The following is a 9720-nucleotide window of genomic DNA, read 5'->3' on the forward strand; positions in this document are numbered from 1 at the left end:
ATACTTTGCTGGGTTTTTGTGTTTCTCTAGAGAACCCAATCTAACACATAGGGACTGGGGATGGAAAGAGAGAGGAGGGAAAATTTTGGACTAGTAGGGGTTATATGTTTATTTGGGTAATGGGAGAGATGGTATGTGACCAGCAAGATGATATTGGGAAAAGGAAGAACACTGAAAAGTACACATAATATAAAGACAACAGAGCCAAATACTAGCATATGTACAATACTGCTTTACCACTAACACCAGATACCAGGCTAAAGATAAATGCATAGATAAGTGAAAAGAACAGCAGGAATGTACGCTAGACCAATGATAGATTTAGCTGAAGATAATCTTATATAGATGCTTGTGATACAAAATTAGCCACACTCATTACAGAAGCAAAAGACAGAGTTGGAGTAACTTCTCAGAGACAAACAAACACCTTTAGAGAGAGAATCACTGGGCCTGCAAACTTGGGACCATCATATTGGGGGACATCAAGCTCAATTGGCACAATGTAGTACATAAAAATCTTATTCCACAACCTACTTTGGTGAGCAGTGACTGGGGTCTTGAAAGCTTTTGGATGGCCATCTAAGATGCAACTATTGGTCACCTCTCATCTAAAGCAACAGAGAGTGAAGAAAATCAAAGCCATTTGGAAACAATTATTCCAAGGATATGATGGACTTTGAGACCAAAATAACTAGGTGATGCCCAGTTACCAAAGCCAACCACTCGAGAAGGGGTCAAAACTGGAGATCCTGGATAGAGAAGGAGTAAAATGTGGCACAAAATGCAAAAACACAAAAATGGCCAGTATTACTAGTCGGATTCGGTCTGGTAGAGCTCCCATGACTATGGCCATGGATACCCTTCTGGCCTAGGACTGGACTCATTCTCAAGGACCGGGTCTCATCTCAACAGTAGAAAAACTTATATGCAGAACACCCACCCCAGAGTGATGCAACCACCTACTCTAGGGAGATACACCTCTTAGAGTAACTGGCCATGGGACACTAGAGAGGCAGCATTCACATGGAGGGGAAGCTGGACAGACAGGAGTGCAGAGTTAAGAAGAGTAGAGGGATGTGTGGTCACAGGGATGGGAGAGGAGGAGAGTGTGTTATGGTCGGGGATGGTAATCAGGGCGGAAAATCAAATGTACATGAACCATTGATTGTAAACAAACTTTGGTCTGTAAATTTGCACCCAAAGCACAATTTAAAAAAAAAAAAAAGACAATGCAAGGAAAGGCCTACTGATATGATTTCAGATTCAAACTTGCAACTAACTTAAGAAAATACTACTTTTTGAGCTTTGGTGTCTCAAAAAGAATAAACATATTCTTTTTAAATAAAAAAAAATTAATAAATGAATGCAGAAGCATTCAATGAAAACACAGCTGTCTTTATTTAAGCAAGACAATAAAGATATTTTGCAGAAATGTAAAACAAAAGAAACAAAAACATAGAAATATAAATACCATACCATGATGCAGCAATCCCACTACAAAGAATATATGGTAGAGAAATAACTGTCGTGACATCAACAGCTGTATCCACATCCATGTTCATTGCAGGATTTTTCACAATAGTAAAAGGAGGGAAACAACTTAAGTGTCTTTCCATGGAAGAATGAATAAACAAACTGTAGTACATACACACAATGTAATTCTATACAATGTTAAAGAATAATGATGAATCTTTGACAGATTATTATAACACGGATGAATCTAGAGGACAGTATGTTGTGTGAAATTAATCAAGCACAAAAAGGACAAATATTGTATAGGAGTACTATTGTAAAAAGTCAAGAAAAGGTTTGTGCACAGGTAGAAACATTCCTCCTGTGAAGGTTATCAGGGATGGGAGGGGAAGGCAGTGTAAATCACTAACTGGGGGTAAACATGTACTCAGTTAGATGAGGGGAAAGCAACATACTATAAGGGGAGGTCAGCACAAAAAGTTGAAGGCAAAGGAAGACAGGAGGCATTAAAGAGAATAAAGGTAAATATTCTTATAAACACAATCCAGCAATAACAATCATAACAGTAACATAAGAGTGGTTACATAGACAGACACACAAGCTGTACAAGTGTGGGAAGGTGAGTGGGACTACGTTCAAGAATATATATAGATTTGATCAATGATATTTCTACGTATTTGTCTATATGTGCTGCAATTATACATATATATATATATATATATATATATATATATATATATATATATAATAGAGCATATATGGGGCAAAGTTATGAAAACATCTTAGCTACAACCACACACCTTGAGAGAACAAGTTACTGGGCCTTGGGGATCATCAAGGTCAACTGGCATAATAGCCCCAAAGAAAATGTTCTACTTTAGTGAGCAGAGAATGGGGTCTTAAAAAGTCGTGAGTGGCCATCTAAAGTGCAACAATTGGTCTCTTTCCATCTAGAGCAAAGAAGAGTGAAGAAAATCAAAGAAGTAAGGAAACAGTTTGTACACAAATTGTATTCTGATAGCAATTGCAATCCCTACAAAATGCTGCCTTCTTGGTATTTTAAGGTCCTGGAGGAAATACAGCTGGAATGCTCCTTGGAAATGACAATAGCCAGACTTCATCTCACCTACTTTGGTCATGTTATCAGAAGGGATCATTCCCTGGAGGATGTCATGCTGGGTAAGGTGGAGGATCTACAGAAGAGGGGAAGGCCCTCAACAAGATGGATTGACACAGTGACTGCAGAGATGGGCTCAAGTTTAGAAAGGATCACAGAGCTGGTGCAGGACTGGACAGTGTTTTTTTCTGCTGTGCATAGAGTTGTTTTGAGTTGGAGACAACTTGATGACAAATGACAATGATAGCAAGGAAATAATTAGTCCAAAGGACTATTGGACCATGCAAACCTTAGCCTCCATGGCCCTAAGACCAGAATAACTAGATGATGCTGGCTAACACTGCTGACCGCTCAGAATGGGGTCACAATAGGTGGTCTTACATACAGTGGGAGAAAAATGTTGATCAAAACTCAAAATAATAAAACAAAAAGACCAGGCTTACTGGTCTACTGTAGTCTGATGGATCTGCTGAGACTATAGCTCTTAGGCATCCTATAAGCCTGGAAGTTAGTTTAACCCCTGTGGGTGGACTTTTATCCAAACAACAGGTAGGCTTATATGGGAGTTATGCACTCCATAGAAAAAATAAACCTTAAAATATCAAGAAAGCAGCATTTTCCCAGTGTTAAAGCTCAGAAAGCAGGAAGGGATAGGAAAGAAGGATGAATGGAAATGATAAACACAAGGAAGAAGTAGAAAGGGAGTTCCTTCATTGTAGAGATTACAATCACTGTCAGAATACAATATGTGTACAAACTGTTGAAAGGAAATCCTAGTTGCTCTGTAAATTTTCATCTGAATCACAATAAAATAAAATAAAATAATTACTCCTAGGGAAGTTGCTATTGTTAATCATTTTTAATGAAGGCTAGTTTTAAAACCTAGGAAAGCCAGACCCCCTATAGGTGGAAAATTGTAGGAGAGAAGAAAAATGCAAATATTTTCCACTAAAATGAAAAAGTGGTAAGATCTTGTGAAAAGCAGAAAATTTGAGAGACCTGGAAAACCAAGGCAGTTGTATCATGTTCTGGCTCTCACAACTTTAACTGAATGTGATTTTCTTTATTTACTAAAATAAGAATTAGGAATTTCTCACTTGGTTCAATTCAGCACTCTACTCATGCTTCCCAGTACATATTCCAATGGACAGTGTCTGGGTTACTAAACCTAGAGCTGCCATGGTTCTAGACTTGGAAGCTGCATGGAAAGGGCAAGGTTGTGGGGTGACAGCCTTAGTAAAATCTGCTGAATGGTTCCTGTTGCCATTGGGAGCATCTCTCTTTATCCTGACTCTTGTGACCCCACTGGGCCCTTATGCTTGGGCTCTGCTATTATAGGACTTTGGATTTGTTAAGAAACATAATTTTTACCTATACAGAGCTTTTGCCTTTTAGCTTATCTATATAGGGTTTGAAGAAGTTTCTATCCCTTAAATATTTCTCTGGGAGCTCTGATGGTGTAGTGCCTAAGGCACTTGACTGCTAACCAGAAGGCTAGTGATTCAAACCCACCAGCCACTCCTGGGAAGGTTGAGCAATCTACTTCCGTAGTGACACAGCCTCAGAAACCCAAGGAGGAGTCGCTATGAGTCAGGTCAGGCTCAATGGCACATAACAACAAATATTTCTCTCATCTCTCTACTGTGGTTCATGTGTATTGTTAATTTCTTGGATCAGACCTTGGCACAGGACCATCTTTTCCAACCTCACCCTTAGATTTGTTTGCCACAGGAGGGCTAAAATGAGCCTCTCTAAGACCCAAATAAGGAGCTCTGGTAGCATAGTGCCTAAAGCACTTGACTTCTAACCAGAAGGCTGGAGGTTCAAACTCACCCACCACTCCTCAGAAGGAAGGTTGGGCAATCCTACTTCCATAGTGATACTGTCTTGGAAACCCATAGAGGGGTCACTATGAGTTGGGGCCATCTGATGGCCTTTCTCCTACTTCTTTCTAGAAAAACTCAGATGTCAAGGTCTCCTGTGATCAATACTGTGCCCAAATCATCTGCTCCTTTTCCTTTCTTCTGGTCTTCATAATCCAGTTAGCTAGACCAAACTACTTCTGTTACCTGATGTTCTTGTGCTTCTGTGAAAAGGCCTTCACCATAGTCCTTCTATGATAGTCCTCATTTTTGAAACCTAAGGCTTTTAGCTACTAACCAGAAGGTTAGAAGTTCAAAGCCACCATCCACCCCATGGAAGGAAGATGGGACAATTTATTTCCATAAAGATTTACAGCCTAAGAAACACAAAGAGGGTCATTATGAATCAGAATTGAATCAATGGCAGTGAGTTTGGTGTGTTTTTTGGATCTTTTTGGAAGTCTGCTTTCTTAGTTAAAGTCCTCTCTATCCCTGTTAAGTGGACTGCATGAGGTTCAGTCGTGCATCACTCACACTACATTGACTTTGCTTATTCTTTTTTTTTCTTTACCTATCTTTACACAGAATGAGACAAGAGATTCTGTTGCTCATATTCTTTTTACCACTCCCTTAGCAAAGGCAGATTCTGGATTCAGTCAGTCTGTGTTCAGACAGATCCTTACTGTACTATTTATGAGTCATATGATGTAGAACAAATTACACACCCTTACCCTCTGCTTTGGGTTCCTCATGTGTACCATGGTGTTGCTAATGACATGTAACTCATAGGGGTGACATGCAGATTGTCCTAGATAACAGATAAAGTGCTGGTAAAATCTTAAAGCAGAGTAAGCAGTAATTACATTCTCTTGGTAATAAATTGAATAAATTGAGCACTAAATCTATATGGGATGGTATCAATGGCAAGCATGTGATTGAACAATTTGTGTGTCAAATAATAGAACAATCTAAAACTTATATCAGAATTGTGGTAGTTATTATTGTTACAGTTTATGGATAAAGAGATGAGGAATAGGGAGAAGCTAATCAAATAAGTGGGTGAGGTGGGATGTGATCTAAGCCTGACTCAAGAGTTGATTCACAAAACTACTACCCAAAACTTCACAAAATATACTATGATATTTATCCAATGCATATTTTTTGAATTAATTAAAAAATTATAAGTAGATTTCCTCTCTATAGATAATATAGATCTAGGTACATATGAAGTAGAAAATTATAGGAATGTTCTATCTCAAAAGATCTTTGTCATGTTGTGATTTATGAAATGATATCAGAAATTCATTGCAATGGATATGGAAAACTTCATAGTCATGGACATAGAATGATAGTATACTTTGTTTGTTATTGTTGCTAGCTACCAATGAGACAACGCATGGCTGATGGTAAATTCGTGCACAACAGAAAAAGTGTTGAGTGTAGTACCATTTTCAAGATTAGCTGTTGATCAGATTTGGTGATCCACAGGGTTTTCATTGTTTTATTTTTAGATGATAACCAGGCCTTTCTTCCTAATATTCTTTAGTCTGAAAGCTTTACTAGAACCTGCTTAGTATCATAGCAGCATGCAAGTTTCTTCTGGGGGCAGGTGGTGGCTTCACATTTGATAGACTGGTTGGGAATAGAACTAGGTTTCCCAGGTGGAAGGTAAGAATTCTAGCTGAACCACCTTAGTAATAACTTAAAGTAAGTAATAAAGGGAGCTATAAAGTCTTGGGGGAACAACCTTACCCTTGGACAGGAGACAAAGGTGGTGCAGAAAGGTCAGGAGGCAGCATAGTGTGGGAAAGGCAGCCCTGGGGTTGAGGCAAATCTTGTTCTTCACTTTGCCTCTGGTACACTTTAACAAATCATTAATTTATGCATATTCATTCAATGTTTGTTGCATTCCCATTCTTTTCTTTCTCATTCTCAATGTTCTTATATATATATATATGTGTATATATACATATATACATATATTGTGATCTGGTGCAAGTTGACAGAACAAATTCACTTTCTGTATAGTAGTTCACATACACTTTATCTCATGACATTGACTCCAATTTTCCACAGTGTATCAGCTCTCTTCCCATTTCCTCCCCTAGTTACCTCTACCCTCTGTCCTTCCCTTCCATGCACACCTGCCCCCAGAGCTCTCTCCCTGTGCATCCACAGCCCTTCTATTCTCCCATGATTGTTCTCTCCAAGGAGTGAATGTACCTAATGTAAATGTTCAGTTCATATGCCTATCTTTTGTTTCGCTGGAAGCTACCAGAATGGGTTCAATTCCAGACCTGAAAGGTAACTAGGGTCCATACTCTCAGTGTTTCCACCAGGTTCTATCCAACCAGCAAACCTGGTCCTTTTTTTTTTTTTTTTAATGATTTTGAGTTTTGTTCCACATTGTCCTCCCACTCCATCCAGGATCTCCTATATAGATTGCCCTCGGAGTGGTTGAGTGGTAGCCAAACACGATCTAATTATTCTTATCACATGGTGTACCAGTTCCTTGGACTAATTGTTTCAGTGTGTCTTTGTTTTCTTTAATTCCTCTTTGTTCTGGATGAGTAGAGACCCATCATTGCATTTAGATGATTGTTTGCAAGGTTTTAAAAATCCCAGTCACTACTTGCCAAAGTAGGATGTTCAACAATGTTTTTGTGTAGTATGTCATGCCAATTGAGCTTGATATCCTAGACTACCATGGTCCCGAGCCCACAAGTCCAACTACTCACTCCCTCTGGGTAGCTACCTGTCCACCCATCTATCTACCTATAAATCAATGTATGCTATCACTGACAACTCAGTACTATGTGTACAAAGGGGTTCATCTTTGTTGTCTGTGCCTCCTATGCACCTTTCCGTGTCATTCTCTTCCTCAATGCCATGTGTTAATCACTTGCATTTGGCACATTTCCCTTCCTTTCACCCAAATCAATACTTGTCTTTACCTGTCTAGAAGTGTTCCCTCCCCTCCCATTTCACCCTTTGCAATCAAAAAAGAAAGTTTCCTTCCATATATAAACCTTTCCTTGACTTTTCACAATAACAGACTACTACAATATCCTATTTGGGGTTTGTTGGACTTACAGAATGGATATATTCTCATCTTTCATTATATCAGGAAAGTTCTCTTCCAACAAATCTTGGACAATTTTCTCAATGGTTTTATTTTTCTCTTCCTATTCTCAAATTCCTATTACATTCAGGTTATTCCTTCTGGTGATGTGCCACATGAATCTTAGGCTTTCTTCATTGTGTTTTGATCTTTTTCTAATTTTTCCCTTTTCAAAGAAGTATTCAGGTATTTGTCTTCAATCCCATTAATTCTTGTCTTCCATTGATTTGATTCTATTACATTTCCCTTTCATGTGTTATCTATTTCTGAAACTATGGTATCAATCTTCTGGATTTTTATCTGTCGATTTTGTATCATTTCTAATTTTTCATTTATTTTGTCCTTTTGTTATAGTATTTTCTTCCAAAATTGTTCTAGGGTTTTGTCTGTGTTTTCCTTAATTTTGTCAGTGTTTTCCTTGGTCTGTTTCTCATTCCCTTGAAGATATCTAAATATAATTATTTTGAATTCCTTATCAGAGAGTTCCAATGCTGCTTCTTCCTCAGAGCTGTGTTCTGGGTCTTTAACTTGCTCCCATGTTTCTACTGCTCTACCTTGTTCCTTTGTGTGGACTGTGATGGTCTGTTGTGTCCGAGACCTTGTGACTTTGTTGTATTTACATTTAATTGATTCTATGTTGGAATCATTTGCCCAAGTTTTTTTTTTTTTTTTTTTTTTCTGGATGTACTTGAGTAAGGATGGTACTATGCTCCTCTATTCAGTAGTTGGCATCACTTATGCACTCACCACCTGTCTCCTGGTGGGTGTGATAGAGAATAAGAGTGGCTGCACAGAGGTCTGCTAACTGTGAAAAGCAGTTAAGGGTAAGTTAGGCTCTTATTGGTAGCCATGTATTCGGTCAATTGGTGTTGAAGGAAGTTGTAGCTCTTACTCAGTAAGTGGAGCTGCAACATATGTAGGTGGTGTTGGGTCCTATGGGCACTGTCACTGTCTCCCATTCAGTTAGACAAAAACAACAATTGAAAAACCATCAAAATAGTAAAAACAAGCAGACAAAAAAAAAAAAAAAAAACTGCATAATACACACGAGAAAAATCAAAAAAAAAAAAAAAAAAAAAAGAGGAAAGACAATAAATGAGAAAACATGTTTAAAGAAGTACTTAAAAAGCCAAAAGAAATATGAGTAGAAAAAGGGAAAAAAAAAAAAAAAACTTGCAATATCTGGTAGTCTAGGATATCAAGCTCAAAACTTGTGTGGATTTCTCACCATTTACCAGGTTGTTCCTAGCCAGTGTTCAGAGTAAGAACACCACTATAAAGCAAGAGTCACAGAAGTGAATATAAATACTAAAAGGAAAGTGGTAGAGTCATGAGGATGAGGAGTAAGATAAAGTTGAAAGAAAAAAAAAAAACTTGCAATATCTTGTGAGGGGGAATAAGAGAAAAGAGGTAGAGTAGGAGAATAATGACAATAAATAAATGAGAAAAATGCAAAAAGAAAAACAAAGAATGCAGAGAAGCACAAGGAAGAAAATAATGGGAACTAGGAAAAGGGAAGAGAGAAAAAGTCAAAAACTAGAATCTGGGAAGGGAAGAAGAAAGAATAATAATAAAAAGGATGAAAGAAAAAATAAATAATTTTAAGACAGACAAAAACAAACAAGCTATAAAAAGAAAAAAAAAAAAAATCTGAACAGAGTAGGACAGGGAGGGCACCCAGGCTCCATCAGACCACATGGACCGGGATGGAATTCCTGCCAGCCCAGAAGATGGGTGGGAGTGAGGGATGGCTGCAACTCTACTCACCAAGAGTGTATGGGGTATAAGAGTAACAAGGGGAGTATTGCACCTTTCAAATCCTCAGCGTCCGGTATATTCTTGAAGTCCCTGACAAGAATTCTTAAGTCCCTGGAATCTGAGAGAATAGTGTCACTTTAAATATCCAAAATGATCAAACCACTTGTAAACATTCAAAATAGCTGCACCCTCTGGACAGCCTAAAGTCCACAACTCAGCCTGACTCCCTCTTCACTGCTTCACCTTTTATTTGCCAGCCACCAGTGCAGTCCTCTGTGCAGCCCCTGGCTAGCAGGGCTGATGTTTAGGCTAATTCTTAGGTCCTAACTCCAGTTGGCAATATCCAAGCTGTCCAAGCTGTCCAAGGAGTCAGGATCACTGACTGTCCA

Source organism: Orycteropus afer, unplaced genomic scaffold (genome assembly GCF_000298275.1).
Source record: "Orycteropus afer afer isolate SDZICR_OR568_19922 unplaced genomic scaffold, OryAfe1.0 scaffold00080, whole genome shotgun sequence".
Classification (NCBI taxonomy): domain Eukaryota; kingdom Metazoa; phylum Chordata; class Mammalia; order Tubulidentata; family Orycteropodidae; genus Orycteropus; species Orycteropus afer.